This window comes from Rhinolophus ferrumequinum, chromosome 9 (genome assembly GCF_004115265.2).
Source record: "Rhinolophus ferrumequinum isolate MPI-CBG mRhiFer1 chromosome 9, mRhiFer1_v1.p, whole genome shotgun sequence".
In the NCBI taxonomy this organism is placed as follows: Eukaryota; Metazoa; Chordata; class Mammalia; order Chiroptera; family Rhinolophidae; genus Rhinolophus; species Rhinolophus ferrumequinum.
Window position 1 is genome coordinate 60,647,604 of NC_046292.1, and position 21,358 is coordinate 60,668,961.

Genomic DNA, 21,358 nt, shown 5'->3' on the forward strand with positions numbered 1-21,358 from the left:
GGTCTATATAAATATTGTGCAGGTGGAAAGATCACTATGTCTATACGTGTATTATAATATCTTGGGGAGTTACCCTGCCTTAAAAGGAGAGCGGGAGAAAGAATTAGCCACATAGCCAGGCATCCCATGATAGACACTGTACCTAATCAGAGTCAGAGATTTGAGGTAAAATATCTCCGTCCTCAGGGGAAAAAAGGCTTATTATTCTTTCTCATAGACTTGAGTCTTCAGTAAGAATTGCATGCTCTGTGATTGTGGTTCAGGGATAGTACCTATCACATTAGAGTTCAATTTTAATATATCTAGAGCTCTTTAATAAGACAGTCTCTTAAGACTAGGGCACTGACTGATTAATAAGTTGGTTCAAGTAGACTTTCATTCAGGTCCCAGGAATAAGTGCTCTGTCTAGCTGATAAATTTCCACACTAAACACAAACGTTGTTATTTGTCATATACTAACTGTTTTAATGGGCCATCCTTCATGATCTTTAACAACTATCAATTGATCTCTAGGACTCAGATGTCACATTGCAATCCAGCTATGTTCAAAGAATCTAAGTTTAAGGGAACTACAATACAAAAGAAGTAAAAACCATAAATTTGCTCTCAGGACAGAAATATATTAAGCATATTAATGAAGACATGAACAACAAGCAGTGACTCAGGGCTGTTATTTTTCTCCACAGCAGAAATACAGTAATCAATCCAGACAGTTATATCTTCAGATCCTCAGGTTTTAATAAAGGTATGTCTAAGAATTCTATTTAGACTTGGAGACCATTATATTTTGAACCATCAAAAATAATCAGGTATGTTTTAAATCAGCTGGGAGGTAAACTGATCGATTTCATACTTGTAAAACATAAACTCTAGTGGTAGCTTAATTTTCACATTCGTCATTTGTGATTATTTTTACAGTTCTTCCTTGCCAAAAAAACTACATCAAACTCAGCTTTCCCTTCAGCAGATTGGTAGGCCTAGGCCACTTGATACAAATAAAACCCCAAATGCTTAGAAATGAAGAGTTTGTTGTTGTTGTTGATTTTAAGAGATTTAGGGCAAACAATTGTCCTAAAAGTACAAAGGGATATACTTACTTCTTATCTAAAAGTCTCCAGTGGAATATTAGCACGTTGATACATTATGCATTTCATACATAATGCTTCATGCGATTATAAAATCCAGACTGTAGAGTTGAAATAAGTTTGCTGAGAATGGAATGGGGCAGGAGAAAGAACGTGTGCTATTGAGAAAAAGCATCCCTTTCCTTTATCTTCTAGGAGATTTGTGGAAGCTTTTCTTTTGGAAAGTGCTCAAAGACAGATCAAATGTGATAATACAGGTTCACTATCTGAACAGGTCTGCCCTAGAAATAGTGCTTAGGAAATCTGAGGAGGGAAAGAAAGGCAGCCTGTGCCAGAAACTGATTAAATTTCAGTCATCTATCCAAAGAAGTCCCTAGTTGCTTGTAAAATGCTCCATGTAATTACAGTAACTACGGGTTTTAAAGGAATTTACACATTAGCCTTTATCACGGGACTTTCTTTGTGGGTGCATTTCTACTTTAAAATCAATATCCCTAAAATAAACTTTAATAAGATTTATTAATTTTATCTATGTGGACTTTTTAAAAGTCAATATCAAATATCTTTCTCTAAATTCTTGGCATTTAAAGAAGCTTAGATATAATCAAATGCCATGACCTCTGTATGTTAAACAATCATTGTTCTATGACTTTGTCCTTGTATACAACGTAGCCTATTTTAAACTTGAAAAGAGTCATGAATCAATACAAAGACTATTTACAATGCATGGGTCATCCTGATACATGATCTCAACACCATGGACAAGGCCCTCTAGTTGCTTCTTGAGCTATTGTCTTGCTCAGTGTTAGATATGAATAACCCAGGAAAGCAGTTTGACCTGCAGTGTGGTGGCTAAAATCACTTTTTCGAAGAAATCTACAGGGCTTTACAAAAAATAAAAGGCTTTTAAAACGTTGTGTCCTAGAGAAGAATAACACTACTACTACTACTACCTTTCATTGAAAGTACAATAAGGAGCATTTATAGGATACCACAAATTTCAAACCTTTTCCTTTTCAGAAGAGACTTAGTACCAACATTTCTCTATAGCTTCAGATGGAAGAACCAAGTATACTCAATGGCTTCCTGTTAAGTGGCTATAATCTTAATCCAAAGAAAAGGGAATTTATATTTTTTTCATTGAAGGAAGACTTCTCAAAAAGTCAAATGTTAAGATCTTCGTTGATACCAAAAAGTCAAATGTTAAGATCTTCAGTACAGCATAAAGAGAACATCAAATTTTGTTACCTCCTGAAAATGGAAGCTGATTTAATCTTAAATCTCAGACATTTCTAAACATAAAAGTCAAGCCAATTTTCCATTCCTAAAAAATAGGTAAAAATTAAATTTTAGTACTAGATTGGAAACTTATTGAAAGCAATAACTACGTCTCCTTTCTGTGTCTACATTTCACTTATAATGTCTAGTTTCTTGAACTAAAGTTTCCATATACTGAATGTTTTTATACTATCCTGGAGCACTTACTATCAAATGAATTCATAAGATTGAAATTGTACTAGTTAGACATAACTTACAAAAGATAATTTAGTAGTTAGCCAAAGTAGACATATTCTTCCACTGCATAAAGTAGAGGAAAAAAACATTCCAGTATTTTAATATGGCCAATTACCCGGGGTAAGGATCACCTGAATTCCAATACCTACATCCACCAATTCAGCAATAACTTATCTGTAGCCACCCTGCCCTCCCTCTCACAAAAATGCTATTTGACTCTGCGTTGACTCAAAACATCAAAGAGCACAATGTACTTAATTATTATTTTATAGTCTGCCCTCTACCTGGAATATTTTTTTTTAAATTTAAATTTATTGGGGTGACAATGGTTAGTAAAATAACATAGGTTTCAGGTGTACAATTCTGTAATACATCATCTATACATCACATTGTGTGTTCACCACCCAGAGTCAGTTCTCCTTCTATCACCATATATTTGACCCCATTTACCCTCTTCTATCACCCCCCTCTCCCCTTATTCACTGTGTCTGAGTTTTTGTTTATTTGTTTGTTGTTTGTCTTGTTCCTTTGTTGCTTTCAGTTTTACATTTGCACATATCAGTGAAGTCATATGGTTCTTGACTTTTTCTGTCTGACTTATTTCACTTAGCATGATCATCTCAAGATCCATCCATGTTGTCGCAAATGGCACTATTTCATCTTATCCTATGGCAGGGTAGTGTTCCATTGTATATATGTACCACATCTTCTTTATCCAATCATCTATCGAAGGACACTTTGGTTGTTTCCATGTCTTGGCCACAGTAAACAAAGCTGCAATGAACATCAGAGCACATATGTCTTTATGGATAAATGTTTTCAGATTTGGGGGGCATATACCCAAGAGAGGGATTGCTGGGTCATATGGTAATTTTATTCTTAGTTTTCGGAGGAAACTCCACAGTACCTGCCATAGCAGCTACACCAATCTGCATTCCCACCAACAGAGTATGAGGGTTCCTTTTTCTCCACACCCTCTCCAACACTTGCTATTGTTTGTCTTCTTTATGATAGCCGTACTAACAGGTGTGAGGTGATAGCTCACTGTGGTTTTTATTTGCATTTCTCTGATGATTAGTGATGTTGAGCATTTTTCAATATGTCTATTGGCCGTCTGTATGTCCTCTTTGGAGAAATATCTATTCAGGTCCTCTGCCCATTTTTCAATTGGATTGTTTGGTTTTTTTGTTGTTGAGTTGTATGAGTTCCTTACATATTTTGGATATTAGTTAGCCCCTTATCAGAGGTGTTGTTTGCAAATATCTTCTCCCACTCAGTTGGTTGCTTCTACCTGGAGTGTTTGAATAAAATTTTCATTTCCTTTGTTATTTGCTAGTAAATGACATTTTATATGATATACAGAGGATCTATCAGTCTATATTAGGATTGGGTCTAGTTGCTTATATTGTAAAACCTAATGAATAGCGACTTAAGTCAGCTAGTACCTATTTTTTCATGCAAAAGAAGTCTGGAGGTCATCTGTCCAGGAGTAGTATGGTGGCTCCATAGTCATGAGTCATCCATGCTCCTGCTGTTTTTCTACTCTGCCACCCTGCATGCTTGCTTTTTTTCTTTAAGTTTCCCTAATGTTTGCAACATAGCACTAATGCTCTAGCCATTATGTTCTTTTCCCAGATATCAGAGAGGGCAAGGGCAAAAAGGCCTGCGGAATGATCCTAGTGCATTCTTCTCAGAATACCACCATCGCCACATAACCACACTCATATTTATGTCTCATTATCCACCTCAATTTGAAAAGAGCCTGAGAGATAGTTTTGTAGACAGACACATTGCTGTTCCCGACAATATAGGGATACTGTTATTTAGAAAGATAATGATATATGTTAGGTGGACAGTAAATAGTCTCTTCCACACAATCTTTAAATTTTCTCCTTAAGTATGCTTCCAAGACAGCTTATTTGGGGGACCTGTAATCTCAAATCTAATACAAAATATTTCTCCAAAAGCTAAATGGAGATTCTGTTATCTAAGATCTTTTCAGCTTCATATATTTACCTGAGCAGCATCATATTTTAGAAGTGAAAGCTCTAAATAGAAAGTGCATTTTTAAAATAGTTTTATTTAATCATAATTGCCCAAATCACCAACTCTTTTTTAAGTGCCAAATTATTTTTCACTTCTGAAATTTTGAGATGAAAGGCATCTATGGTTTAAGCATCCATTATTTTCAAAGCTTAAGAGATTCAGAGACAAAAATTGTTGGCTTTCACGCTACAAAATGTTTCTATTCTGTTTTGCCTACAACACTGTAGTTACTAACACATTATTATATTGCTCTAGAAATTGGGATCTTTACAGATGAATTGTCACCTGACAACTCTGCTGGTGCAAATTTCCTTCTTTTGCTTTCATGTTTCTGATGACCAGCTTTTAATCAGGGTCAAGGTGAAAGAGAAAGAAAATTGTGATTTAGATTAAATTGCTCTTAAATAAATGGCAGTATTTTTGGTCATCCAAGAAGCTTTTACTTTCTAGCTGGTATTTGTTATAAGCTAATAAACCAGAACATCACAAGATTAAAGACTATTAAAATATGTATTTTCCTGACCATGTTTAGCATCTCATCACCATAATAAGGATGACCAAAAATATCTGATGTTTTGCAGAAAAACGGAGTCAGAGGATAATCTCAAATACTGACCCAGTGGGGATTAATTCAAACAGATTTCTTAAACTGTCACATGTCACTGAATAAAACACATGTGATACACTGACTGGTCATTAATATCTGTAGGTTATAGCTGATTAAAGAAAAGAGAGGTCACATTTTTTTTATGTTAACATGTGTGCATACTTCCTTGGAGAATCTTCTACTGCTGGTTACATACAGAGAATGCAACTTTAATTTACGTCAATCCAAAAATATCTGAGGTATCTTACTTGATCAGAGTGAAAGAACACTGCAGGGGTTAGTTAACAGGATTTTGGATGTCCTTAGGTAAGAAATTATTATTTTAAACTGGGATAGCTTTAAAATTCAGGCAAATTAATGGATCTTTCCCATTATACCGAGCCGTTATCATCTAAGTACACAAAAGCTGTTAGCACATGACATACCTGGTGATCATCACTACCGGCTGCCAGCAGATGTATCAGTCAACAAAAAAATATATTGTAATCATATCCTGGAAAGAACTGTTTCACACCTTTGGAGGCTGACATCTGCACCATGCAGAAGTGCAAAACAGTGTTTAGAGTTTACATTTATTGTGACCTGCTATGTGCATTTGAGAGAACATGTAAGGATTGCTCAGAGGATGTTCTTGGGGGACTCAGTACACATTCGCAACTGTTGATGCAAACATCTTAAAGTTTAACACATAGATAAGTTAGTTGATAAGTACATACATGAGTGAATGATATATTTCATGAGTACTAGAACCATGTCCTAAACTTATTTGCATGTCCCATGATGCCTGGCACAGTGCCTGGTAAATTGTATACTCTCAAATGGTATTTTCACTCTACATCTGCATTGAACCAGAATATTAATTAAAAAGTGAAGGATTCATGACATTTAGATCATTAAATTCCCTATATTCGTACCTCATTTATTTTATTTTTTTTAATTTAGTAATATGGAACTACCCTAAAATAAGAAATATGAAAGAATGTTAAAGACAACAGATAGCTTAGATTTCACATTTGCAAGTTAAAATGGATGGTTTGGGAATTAATTCATGTTATTAGTCAGGCTCCGAAATGATGATTAGGTAAATTTTGACCTTTTGTGGATATGTCATGTTTTCTTTATATTTGGGGACCATAGTATCCAGGCAGTGGAAATATAGACAATAATATATGAACTCACAGGCATGCTTGAGCAGTGAATAAGTGCTGAACTTTTTCACAATTATTACCTCCATGTTATATTTATTTTTCCCAAATAATTATTAGCTTTATATAAATAATACACTTTATTCCCTTGCTAGAGGAAAAATGATGTTTGACATTAAGGAAAGGTCAAGTATCATGAATGGGAAACCACAATGAGCATTGCCTTTAAGGATTATTGAATTAAGAGGTGCATATATTTGACAAAGCATAGAAATCAAATAGCTGCCATGTTAGCCGTGCCCTTTTACATGCCATAGATTTATTGACATTTACTAAATATAAAAAAGTTGAAACTATGAGTGCTTAGTATACATTATGATGAAAAACCTAATATTACTTCCCTGAAGATTATAGGAGAGCATTTTTCAGAATAAATCCAACAATTGATTGGCCATCAGACTGGAATATAAGTTAAACAGGATATTTAATTTTAGAAAATACACAAAGCTAAAGTCGTTTATGTTAGTTAAGTTGTTTCTGTTGACCTAGGTACAAGTGAAATCCATATTATATCCACATGCACACACCAACACAAACTTTCCATGACTCTAAGTCATACTTGATATTTTGAGGTGACAAGTGGATTCTGCAATTCACAAAGGTGCTTACTGCTATAGATGTCATGGTAGTAGCTTTCCAGCTGAAATAGAAGAAAAATATTGTCCAACTCCACATCTTTCATTTAGGTACAAGATCACAACGCAGGTTTTTATATTCAGAACTACCATGTGAGAAGTATATGTAACAAAATAAATAGTATATGTATTCAAGGTTCTAGAATACTCTCACAACTTCATTTTTTTCCTCCTGATAAACAACACAATTTCTGCCTTAGTTCTGGAGACTTCCATTTAATTATCAGCATATTTGATCAGTAAAAGAAATATTTTTGCACAGATTATGAGACAAAAGAAGAATCTTTATAGAGTTCATAGTCTTTCATATGCCAATCAAGTTGGGTAAGTACCTCATGGGGCCAAATTGATTTATATTCATCAGATTTAGTGATATCCATGTTCCAAGAGTTTCAAAAATGTTAAATTCAAACCTATTTCTGGAAATATAATTTAATCCCAGGTAAATGTTCTTGTTTGCCATTACCTCAGATGGCCTTTGAATCTTATATAAGCTTGAAATGTACCCAAAATATTGGGCTCCTCTGAGGAAATATGTATTTAAATGTATAATGCTAATACTTTATATGAAATTCAACCAAATATCCATAACATTAGTGCCATTTGCTTTATTTTTCTCTAGTAATATATCAAAGGAAGAAAGCTGATTTTAAAAAGAGTGAGGGAGGTGAGGTGGACTTTTATATGAAATTTGAAAGCACTGAGTTTTCAAAAACATAGTAGGTTTTGTGTTTTCATTTTTTAAATTATGTCTCTTGTTTTTTTTCTTCCTCAGAGAAAAAAAATGAATCATCATGAGATTGTAATATTTCACAATCAAGTGAGTTTAGAGGTCATACACCAGAAAGAACAGTGGCCTGAGAATTAAGAAACTAATTTCTGAAATGAATTCTATCATGATTCAGTTGTATATCTTTGGGCAAGTGATGAAACCTCTCTAGACCCTGTAGACATTGTTCATGATGTTGTAAAGGGAGAATATTGGAATAAATAATTGAAAGGCATTTATTATGTTAGGGCTTTGCTTAGCATCTACCAGCTACATAGAGGACTCAGAGAGAGCTAAGTCAAATGCATAGTTTTTATTACCAACCAGGGCTCCTGTCCTGAATCTGCTTTCCTACATAGAGAAGGTAGGCTGAAAAAACAGGGAAATATGCGAGAGCCCTTTTTGGTTTCATGCTTAGAGCCTAAGCTAGCATAAAGTCAGAGGACCTCACCTTCTTAGCTTTCCAGAGCTTAAGGTTTCCCATGGCAACACCTCGCAAAAAACAAAAGGATGTCATTTCCAATCCTAATAGAAAGTGAGAGACAGGATATTGTTCTGTGGTAGTCCATTGCCTTGGGTCATTTTAACTCTGAAACTTATCAGGAATCTTTTCTGTCTACTTTGTGTCCCAGTTCTCCATTTGAGTAATGTAAGTGTGGATAGTAGTTCCTCAGTATTTACAACTCCAATGGCATCTTTAAGCATTTCAAAATTAGAGCAGAATGATTTAGATACTCAGCTCTGTAATCAGCCTGCGTCCTTGTCTCAGCTTTGATACTCGTATTTATTATCTGTGTAACTGAGCAAGTTGCTTGATTTCACTAAGCCTCAGTTTCCCCATTTGTGAATTGCAGATCGTATTAGGACTTGACTCATAGGTCTTCTATAGTATATCTGGTCTTTGACCCCATGCATCCTTGACTCTATAATCCATACTCTTTAACGTTTCCTATCCTACCCATCATGTTATACTTCCTCCCAATTTCTATCAAAATGATTCCCTGTTTGACTTATTTGACACTTCCTAGATCAGAGCATAGGGACCATATGGAATAGTACAGTTTTTACTTTAAGTAGATGCAAACATCAACTCAGTTTGGCATGCGTTTGGTACCAAATAAATATTAGTTAGATTTTCTGCACTTGTGAGCGCCTGGCACAGTGCCTTGCCTAATATAGACATGTTCTATAAGTATGGCCAATAAATCAGGTCTCTATTTCCCTCATAAGTCATGTGAGGATGGTGACTTTGAGCTGAGATCTCAGTGACAAGGAGGAGCAGACGCAGGAAAATCTCAGGAAAGAACATCCCATTCAGTGGAACAGCAGCAGAAAGAGCAGTTAGAGAACAGAAAGAAGATCCCCATGGCTGGTTCTCAGTGTTGGAGGGAGGGCGTGTGTTACCAGATGAGATCAGCGAGTTGGGTAGAGCAAGACCTGGTCAACAGAAGAGTAAAATGAGAGGCAGAGAAAAGTGGCCAAAGCCACGTCTGAGCACATTTGGTTTTAAATCTCTGCTCTTTTCCCTTCCTAATTCTGAGACCTTGGGCAAGTCACTAAATTTTCTGAGCCTTATTTCAGTTTTGGTCAGTAGAATGGGAGTCATACTAACTACTCCTCACAAGTCTTCTGAGTGTTGCTTGAGATAGTGAATGTAAAGAGCCTAACTCAGCACCTCACATACAATAAACACTCAACAATTACAGTAATATATTGTTATAATTCTTATTGTGGTGATGCCATCACAGTAGTGGTAGCTATGGTAGTGAGCTCCAATTTTCTTTTTTTCTATCTAAGATCTTACGAAATAAAGTAAAAGTTTTATGGCAATTTAACCAAAAGACAACATAATTTCACCATCTCTATTTATATATTAAAAAATGAAAAATAATTCCTTTATACTCAATTCTGGTCACTAAAAGAATACCCAACACATTTTTTAGTTACCTCCAACCAGTTTTTTCTGGATATGAATGTGTTTGCAATCCCAGCCTTCAGATCCAGCTTTAATGATAAAATTGAAGAAGACACCAGGTGGAGACACCAGGTATTCTTGGAGCAGCATCATATATTAATAGCATAGAGTCTGGAACCAGGCAGCCTAGGTTTAGGTCTGGCCCCATCACCTGCTGACAACTTGCTCATCCTTCCTTGTGCCTTGGTTTCCTCATCTCTAAAAGCAATACCTAGATCTTGGCAATCTTGTGAACATCAATTAGATAATGCAACTAAATTTCATATTACAGATTTTTTTATATAAAACAAATTCTCAAAAATATTAGCTATTATTAACTATTATTATGACCCATGAGCCAATCTTTCTACCCTACTTGTTTCATTCCTTTTAAACAATTTTCTAATTTGGGGATCAAAACTTGGAAAATGATTTTCTTGTTGCAACCTCCCCAAATACATCCAGATAAAAGAGTCTTAAAAGAAATGCCAATTTTACAGCTATGGTTTTCTGGCCAATACAGTGATAAGTTATATGACTATATTTTTCCAAAGGCCTTAATAAAACAAACAAACAGGGTGGCCAGATGGCTCAGTTGGAAAGAGCAAGAACTCTCAACAACAAGGTTGCCCATTCAATTCCCGCATGCGATGGTGGGCTGTGCCCCCTGCAACTAAAGACTGAAAATGGCAACTGGACTTGGAGCTGAGCTGTGCCCTCCACAATTAGATTGAAGGACAGCAACTTGGAGCTGATGGGCCCTGGAGGAACATACTGTTCCCCAATATTTCCCAATAAAAACTAAAAAAAAAAAGTTTGATTTAAAGAAACAAACAAACAAAAAAGAAATTAGTTTGATAACATTTAAATGGAGTAGTAAGATTTCAGATGACTTTTACTATACTTTTTTTTTAATATGGCCTATTAACAAATTTATTTTTCTAGAATTGGCACTTGTAAAAATTGGTTGCTCACCTCTGCCCAAAGTCATTATCACACATTGATTATCAGTCAGTACATTAGAAGGATTAATTACCAGTCAGAAACAGTAAGAATCCTCACAAGATGGAAAGTGGAGGCTCAAGGGACCGGGAAAGTGTTCTAAGAAAAGGGGAAATAAAGATATCTAGGGTGATGATTAGATGAAGCAGGGTATGTCTGAGCTTAACATGTTCCTTGGTTCACAGTGCATTCTAGTACCACTCACCAATGACTCTTCCTCACTTGTGATACCCACAAGTTCCTTCTTTTAGAAAGGAGGAGATTAAGTAATTTGCCCAAGGTCGCATATTTCGATGAGCCAAAATGTGAAACCAAATTGGTTTGAATCCAAAGCCTTATGAATGTCATGATAACAGTAAGATAAAAACATGTTTTTTTTAAAAAAGTATTTGTATGTGATTCAGCATTTTGGGCATCATTTTTAACACACACACACACACAAAACCTGTTGAATATCATTGTTCCATTTTGCAGATGAAATTGCAAAGCTTAGTTTGTGTAAGTAATTTAAAGTCACATAGCCAGAGCTGGATCTTGAACCCACAATTTCCTACTCTTAGTCCAGCGTCTTTTTAGTACACCATACTGTTTTCATTTATTAATTGGTTGCACACACAAAATATCAAAATGAAGTCTACATAAATCAATCCCTCACCCCAAACCAAAAATTTGATACTTGTTCACAAAAACACACAATTTAACATGGGAAATAAAATTTGGATGCACCAAAAAAAAAAAAAAAAAAAGTAACATCACAGTACAGATGACTAAATATAGAATTAAATATAATTTGCATATGTGATTCAACTGCCCCTCCCACACTCCTTTCACCTGAATTTTACCCGACAACTCGTAGTAATTCAAAATCAGTTTTGCAAGAAGGAATACACATAATGCATGCATTTCTTCTATCATCTGTCTCAGTTTTCACAGCCTTTTGAGATTTCTTTCATTCTTTATTCAGTCTACATTTGTTAAATCCTACTAATAACCAGACTCCTATATCAAGCACTGGGGCAATAGTGTTAAAAAAGATATCATCACCTTCCTCTCAGGGAGTTAACCAATTTTTACAATGTTTAGTGGAAACCTTTTAGTTCAGTAAATAGTCAAATTTGTTGGAATCTAGATCCCAAAATTTCCTAACATTTCTTTCTCTTCAGGTCCCTGTTTTAAGTGCAAGGCTGCTTTAAGGGTGGCTGTTAGTGAGACAAGAGAGATTATTATATAGTCCTATTGTGATGACCTTCGGCTTTATCATCCCTTTCATTCCTGATTAATGTTCAGTTGCCTTGTCAGTTTCTCCTCTATTATGCCAGTCTGCCACTGCCAGACTGACTGTTTCACCTCCCTTTCTTGCCTATAATGTTGAGAACAGGATTTCTGAAAACTGTTTGTGCATGCTATAATAATGCCGTACAAACAGTGCATTTTTTGTAGATATATCTTTTTAAATTAAATTTATGGGGGCGACAATGGTTAGTAAAATGACATAGGTTTCAAGTGTACATTTCTATAATACATCGTCTATGTATCACTTTGTGTGCTCACCACCCAGAATACACTGATAAAAATATGAATGTGACTGACTATGATACTAACCAAGGACTGCAAAAGGGAATAGTTCCACAGTAGTTCATTGTAATCCTTTATTTCATTCATGTTGATTAGAAATAATTTTATAGTTTCAAATATTAGCCAGACACAGAACCAGGTGAGACTGTAAATCTTGATGGAGTCAGGTAATTGTGTCCATCTCCTTGATCATCCATTTGAGTTGGGAATACTTGTTCATTGCCTTGGTGATTTTCTTGTGCTCATTACCCCGATCCCTGAGGGTTGTTAATGTGAGTGCACCTGGGCCTATATATCTATGGCTGTCAGAGCACAAAGTTATTCTCTTAATACCACGTGAGTGGGAGATGATTCAATCTCACTTTGTATGTCTTAATGATCTGATCATTCTCTGGAAAGAGTTCATAAACGTTTGCATGTGTCATCATAGTGTTATGAGATCTCTTAGATAAATACCATTTGCTTTAAACTAGAGGAGACCAAGTTTCCTTTATGTTTCTATGATTGCTAATACGCAATCTTCTTTCAAGTTCAACACCAAGTTATTCCACTGTCCAGATCTACTTTCTCTTAAGATTTCCATTATTCTATAGGATTTAGTAAAAACAAACGAAAAAAATTGCAAGTGTTACCATACATTTTATAAACTGGAATATTCTTTTGATCAAAGTGATTCTTAAAACATTGGATGGTATCAATTGGTCAGTCTCAGTCACCTGAGGTTCTTTGATGTGCATTATGAATTCTGAGTCTGCTAAAATCTTTAGTCAGATAATTTGCAAATGGAGATCCAAATAGAACCAAAGTACTTAGGTCTGTGAAATAATACTCTCAAGATTTAATTCTTATTTTTTTCAATAATCTTCTCTAAGTAGGAAAAAATAATGTACATATAATTATTTTAGAAATTGTGTACCCTGCAGGTGGTTTTGGTGTAGCACAGTGAACACTCCTCTGAACCTATTGTCGACAAATGTTTTAATGGCACCTAGACTGGACCAGACACTAAATTATTAACTGATAGTACAAGGTCCAATGACTGCACGTTGTCTAACTTTGAGTTCACAGTAATAGAAATTAAATGACTTAAGTAAGAAAGAACAAAGGATGATCAGAGCTCCAAAAGGCTCTTTTACAACTGCAGATGTTACTCTGGAATAACTCTACCACAAACCTGGAAATGTAGTAACAGTAGTTAACAATTCCATAGCATTTATCATGTGCCAGATAATGTTCTAAGTAATTCCTTACACCACCCATAGGGGATATTAGTATCCTTCTTTCACAGATGAGAAACTTGAGGCACAGAAAGATTATGTCACTTGACTAAATTCAAACAACCTCCAAATGGCAGACTAGAAATTGAACCCAGACACCCTGACTCCAGAGACCAAGCTCCTAACAAGCATATGGTACAGCCTCTCATTCACCTCTGCTCTTGACCTCTGGGTCTTAAAAATGTGCTCTTCTTCCCTTTCTTTTAAGAGTTTCACTGTTTTCTTCTTCTCCCATCTCATTCCATATCCTAATGCCTAGAATTCTCTTACATCTTTTTTTGTGACACTAACTCCTTATCCTACAAAACTCAATTCATTGAAGCTCAAAAACTTTTCCTTGAATAATTAGTCTAATTTAATTTAATAGATGTACCCTCCTTTGTGGTCCCATAATGTCTTGGATATATGTGTGTACAATAACTTATATTTATTGAGGATTAATATGTGCCAAGAATCAATGCCTTTCCATGGATTTTTGCAACAACCCTAAAGGGAAAGCACTCCATTTCACAGAAATAATATTGAGGCATAGCGATAATAAGGAATTTGCTTAAAATTAAAATTTATCAATTAATGTTAACTGAGAAAGTCAGGATTCACACTCAAACAATCTGATTCCAAATGCCTTGTTTTTAAGCACCAAATCCATATCTATGTTGCACATGCACAAGACATACCACACACACACACACACACACACACACACACACACACACACACACAATATTGCTACATTATGTGAGGACAGTCACAGAGAGCCGTTGCCAGGCTCTCGGCCTCACATGGAAAGGTGCTGGCTTGGTTATTAGATGACCATCAGCTGTAATCAGCTGGGTGGCCGTCAGCTGTTACCAGTTAGCCATTAGCCACTAATATAACTGCCGTGGCTACACCAGGGGGTTGGTTGGCAGAGAAGCGGACAACGGATTGTGGCTAGCAAGTGGGGTTGGTTGGTTGGCAGAGAAGTGGATGGCAGATTGCACATCGTGTGGAGCCTGCTTCCTGTATTGCCAACCCAGCCGCCAGTGAGAATATAGTGGTATGATCCCCCTATCCATGGCTCCGTTGGTGTTCCTTTTTGGCCTGCGCTCACCATATCCTGCGCTCTTATCCAGAGTCCCTGCATTACAATAGTTTTTCTCACCTTTACTGACAGCATCTTGAGAGTCAGAGCCGTGATTTATTTAATTTGTATCCCCAGTTCCTACCACAGTACCTAGCAAATAAATATAGCTTGAAATTTTAACTGCTGTCTTTCTGATTCTTCCTCTCTAGTTCCCTACTTCTTTTTCCTTTAGTCCTTCACCTGATGCTTATTTCATGGTGTTTTGCCAGGGTTTCAATCCTTAATCTTCTCAATCTAAGTGAGATTCACTGCTATGGCTTTAGCCCCCACCTATACACTCATGACTTTCAAAGTACCAGTACTGGTGTCTCCTGGAATTTGTCCTTTTCCCGACTTTTGTACCCACTGATCCTTCTGCCTGGAATGCCTTTCTTTCTTTTCTCTAACTCATAAACTCCAAGTCAGCTTAACTTGTAAACTGCAAGTCAGCTTAACCATGATCTTTGTTGGCTTCATATGTTCTTTCCTTGGTATTTTTTTAAATCCATGTTTCTATGCTAACAGGGACTCTGAACTGTATCATGTAACAATTACATGTATACCTGTGTCTCTTCCCCTAGGAGATTATCAAAAAGAACTGTGTTATATTCATTTCAGTATCCCACTGCCTAGAAGAGAGTATCACATCAAGAGGGCTCAAAAATTCATTTAGTAAATGGATGAATGAGAAAGCTGAAGAATATTTTTAGTGATGTTATATTTACAAGAGGATTTTTTTTTTATTGGGAAGTTATGCGTTAGTGTTCTGTTTTTATAATGAATGTAGTTTGAAGACACTGTGACAAATAAATATGTTATTAACACTTTTATTTCAAAATATAGACTTCATGTAAAAAGATTTCTACTTTATTCTGTTTTATTCATGCTTTTTCAAAGAATAATTAACAATAGGAGGACACATTAACCTTATCACTAATATCCAAGGCTCTGCTTTCTGAAGAGTCAGAAATTCTTTGACCAACTTCTGCTTGCCCTGGGTCATGAGTCCACATCAATGCTTCAGGTACAGAAGCAATTTTTTTCTCTCTACTAGGGTAGCAGGGTCATCTGATTCGACTTTCCATGGTCCTAGCTGAATAGGAAGGGAATTAAATTGCAGTGTCAAAGGAAATTACTCATTCTAAGAAGCATTCATATATTATCTATGGCCAAAACCATCTCTGACACTCATTTGTGATTAAAATTAAAAGTAAAAAAGAGAGGCAATTTGGCAGCATTCTATGACAATAAAAATGTGAGGACCAAATTAAATCAATGGTAAAAGTCTGTGGCACACCAGATAAGAAAGTGGTTTTCTCGGTGGTGTTTTTAGAGTATAGAAGCATACGCGGGGATACAGGGAGAGAAAATGTGTGCCTGGATGTGAGATGGTCTATACAGAACTTCATTCTAGAACAAACCTTTTTTAGGTTGATGCCCAATAAGGTCAACTCACCCAGGCATTCTCACATGGTAAGTTTATATGGAGCAAAGGTCTTTTTAAATGGAACCCTAAAAGTCTTAAAGGAGAATCCTTCTCTAAAACAAGCTCATTCTTCACATTGTCAATAAGCATGTACCGTTCTGCTTCATTTTATTTTTACAATAGTCCCAATCATGTATTTGAAACCTGTGTGCATTTTCTAAGGTAATGGGTGGTTACAATGAGTGGTGGAAAAGATAATAATTTCTTGAGAATGTATCTGTAAAATAACATGGAGTTGAGGTAAAATACATGCTTTAAGACATTTCAAAATTATAAAGCCTAGCTTAAAAATTGTGCTGAATCTTCTGCCTATAGAGGAAATAAAATTAAAATGTTAGATTTAAAAGGAAACTCAAATTGATTGTTAGGAGTAGAAACTTTTTTTTTTTTTTTAAGCCATGGAACTATTTTAGTTCCTGGAATAAATATAGCAGCAAAGATAGTTTAAAGAAGAAAAGCTTCTAGATTTATTTAAAAGCCATGCCATCTCTTTGGTCTCTTCACACAGGGCATAGAGAACAAAAATTATTTATTAGCTGGGTTATTTGCCTTTTAGAAAACTGTGATTTGTTTCTTATATAGGCCTATTTTACACTTTTATTTTATTGCCTGGCATTTGAGCACTTAAGTTTCTTCAAATATCAGTTTTCTCAACCTAGTGAACATTTATATTCTTATAAAAGCAGGTTCTTTTTAAGTTTGAAGTTACAGTTTGCTACTTATTTTATTCTGATTCTTAAGCATTTTAATGGAAGTGATACTTATGTTATATTCATGTGATCACACTTCTAGAGATTCAATATTTCCATAAAAATATGTTTGTGGAACTCACTGGGAGTTATATATAGTTTTGTATCCATTTATGTACCTATCTGCTAAAAGTCATCAATGCCCCTGGGGAATTAAGACTAATGAATATAGTAGATTTTAATAATTGCATCTATTTCAGATCAAAATTTGAATTAAAACAAGTATAAATTCAAATTTTAAGTTTTTATATTTCCTTTTAGGACATGTGAACTTCATGAAAGCTAGCTATTTCCTGAGAGAAAAAAAAAATCTCTGTGAATGGAACAGGATGTTCTGAATTCGTCCAATCGAATTTGGAAAAGATTGTTTTGGACTCAGCTACAGGGGTGGAATTATAATATGCCAAGTATAAGTATTTAAGAATAGACAACCATTTTAATAACAACCAAAATTCCCTGCAGGATTTTCCCCCCTTGCTAAAATTCTTATTATAAACACCCAAGTAAATCTATTTTAAACTATTACTTAAATGTCCATATGTTTTAGATCTTGTGTTAAGAATCCATAGAAATTACAACTAATATTGAGGAATTAGAGTTATACTGGGATTGATCAAACCAAATTAGATCTGTATTTCAATTTTATCACATGGTCTTTGACAATTTCTGTTCATTTTATGATGATTTTGGAAGAAATTGATTGGCCTTGTCTGAATTTGGCTATGCTACTAAATGATATCAAGCTATGCCTTCACTATGATTCATGGGTCAATTCACCATTTTATAACAAATGATAGCTGGAAAAAGTTTCCATATGGCAATTTGGATATAATTTTAAATCAGTGTCAGTGGAATTCAAATTTACTTAGGTCTAACCCTTCAACAGAGTAGAAAAAAAAAATCAAGTAATCTAACAAATTTTATTTTCCATTCAGTAACTTTATTTTTTTTGATTGAGTTCTTAATACATGTATCAAGTAGTCTACATTTAATATTTAATTTTTCTTTATAGCAGCCTAATGAGGTCAGGATTATTGTGCTCTACTTTATAGATGAAAAAAATCAAGGTCCACAAACATTAGCTAACATTTCTTCTGACAGACGACTAATAAGTTACGGAATTTAGATGTGAACTCATCTCTTTACGTTTGTAAAATCCGGCTCTTTATCCCATCAGTGTTTTCCAAATTGCACTCTGTTTTTCTAGAGATATTAACAAGAACTTTGTGGGGGAAAATAATTCAAGTAACATGATTTTTGAAAAATAAAAATTTTAATGTACATGTAAAGAAAATAATATATACACATATAATTGTATACAACAATCTTCCTTTAACAATAAATTACTTGTTATACTTATGTGTGTACAATAGAGTACTTTTTAAGGTCAGTAAAATATTAACACAAAATCAGGACTGTAGGTTCCTCACGTCTTAGTCTGCTCAGGCGACGCTAACAAAATTGCATAGACTGGGTAGTTTAAACAACAGACATTTATTTCTTACCAGTATGGAGGCTGGAAAGTCAAAGAAGGTGCTGGCAACTTGGGTTCTTGGTAAGGGCACACTTCCTGGCTTGCAGATGGTCACCTTCTCACTTTAGCCACACATGGTAGAGAGAATGAGCTCAGTCTGATATCTCTTCCTCTTCTTATAAGGGCACTAATCCCATCACAGAGTCTCTACCCTCATAACCTCATCTAAACCTAATTACTTCCCAAAGGCTTCACCTCCTAATACCTTCACACAAGCATTCAGTCCATAACACCTCGGGTAGAAAATTATTGTGGGATAATTTAGGAGAGTAAAACAAGTGTAACTTGTTGTCAACAATCTAGTTTTTGGGTTTGTTGGTAGATTGACATGAGGTCATTATATTACCAAAAAAACAAAAATCAAAAATAAATGAAAGTTATAAACGAATCAGTGATGAGGGTGAGTTAAGAGTAACAATTGGTGTGATTCATGATTGATTCAGTTTTGTGTGCTTGAGATGAGGGACGTTGGGAGAAGGGAAGGAGAGAGAGAGAGAGAGAGAGAGGAAAGAAGGAAGGGAGGGAAAAAAAATGTTTGCCATATTGAGAAATCTAAATATTCAAATGACACGTCATCTGATTCACAAAAGGATGGTGTTTAATCCGCATATTTAAGCATAGGCAGCCTTTACCATCTAACCTCCACATTAATTTCTGGACCGTGTTATATATTTTGCCTTATAACTTCAATTAGTATGCTATATTGTTAATTTTTATCCTTGTTAATTATACAACATATAATTTCTTTATGAATTTCTGGTTGATACAACATTTTAAACAAAAAAAAAATTGTGTCTGAATCAAATAAGCAAAATTAGAACAATTCAAAATGACAATCAGCAAAGTTAGTCTTTTAAGTTCTCAAAAATCATAAAGCAATTGTTCTACATGAAACAATTATTTCTGAAGCATCCTAATTCACTGTGTAGATCGTGTAATTAGTGATTTTCTTCCCCTTAACACTCTGTACTCATATGAAACAGCTAAATGATGTTTGTAATCATTTTCTCATTTATAAAAGATTATTTTTTCTGGCATGTAAAATTTTCCCAAAATGCAAAATTATGCTTTGTGTTTCATTGTATCCTATAAGATGGATTGTTTTATTCTTAAGAAGATAAAAGGATTTAGCTTTCATGTTTTACTGAGAGTTTGGGGCTAATACTGTGTTTCCTCAAAAATAAGACCTAGCCAGACAATCAGCTCTAATGTGTCTTTTGGAGCAAAAATTAGCATAAGACCCAGTCTTATTGTACTATAATATAAGACCGGGTCTTATATAATTATAATATATAATATAATATAATATAATATAATATAATATAATATAATATAATACCGGGTCTTATTTTACCTTAATGTAAGACCAGGTCTTATATAACATAAGATAGGGTCTTATATTAATTTTTGCTCCAAAAGATGCATTAGAGCTGATTGTTCAGCTAGGTCTTATTTTTGGGGAAACAGTATAAAATGTGTATGGCTATCTACTGCTGCATAACAAATTATTTCAAGACTTACTGGCTTAAAACAACAATAAACATTTTTATCTCTCACAGTGTTTATATGTCAGGGATTTGGGAAGGTCTTAGCTGGGTGGTTCTGACTCAGGGTCTCTCATAGAGCTGCATTTAAGATGTCAGATAGGGTTATAGTCATCAAAAAGCCTGACTGAGCCAACAGCAGTGGATTTAAGAGAAGATTCTTAAATTTTCAGGAATTTTACAAGCTGGTTATTAAATATAGCCATTATTAAAAATTATATAAAAATTATATTATATTATATCGAAATTATATTGAAATCAAAAGTAATATTCAAAACTAATCACTTTTGATAATTTGACTGTTTTACTGCAATCAATGCCTTTGAAGTAATTTACTTTTAGGTCTGTGTAGTGGAAATACTATAGAACTGTGTGCTACTGTGTATCTCTTCCCAACTCCACATTCTGTGACATAAGTTGGTAGTTTGAAAGTCGTTGTGGTGTATTTATGCAATAGAAATGGGCAAACTCTATAAATTGGGGCTTGATTTAATATTTTGTTAATTGCCTAGACTTAAGAAAGTAATGCAGAAAATGTAAATAATGAAGAGTGTATTTAGAAGTGTGTTTTGTCCATAGCTGTCACATTGTCAATAGCATAAAAAATTGAAATATTCTTCCAGTATTTGAAAACTATTTTCCAATTCAGCAAAGAAATAATTTGTGCTATTGATGAACAAGTGAAGTTCCAGCATACATGTTTGTTTTCTACTTTTGTTTTATTTGTTAATATAAGCAAAAGTATCAGCTAGTACTTATCACAAAACTATACTTACTCATCAGTGACATAACTGACTTCTTTGCTGAATTGACTAGTAATCAAGCATTTTCAAAATCTGATTTTGTGACACTATTGTTGGAGATAAATTACAAACACTGATAATGAACTTTGCAAGAAATAGGAGGTTACCCTGAAGCATAGATATATGGAATTTATAATAAAGAATATTATATATTTTTTTATTATTGGTAAAATTTATGCTACAAATTCTTTGTAATAACTAATGTGAGTGTGTATGCCTGTGTAGATATAGAGATGCACACATTCTTTTTCAGAGAACAGAAAAATATTTACCAGCCTGTCATTGGACAGATTGACCCTCCAATGTGGCTCACTCACGTGGCTAGGAAGTTGGTGCTGGTTGTTGACAAGAAGTCTCAGTGCCTTGCCATGTAGGCCTCTCCATAGGGCTGCTCCATATGACATCTATGCTTCCCCCAGAATGAGCAAACTAAGAGAGGAAGAGCCAGATGGAATTTACACCTTTTT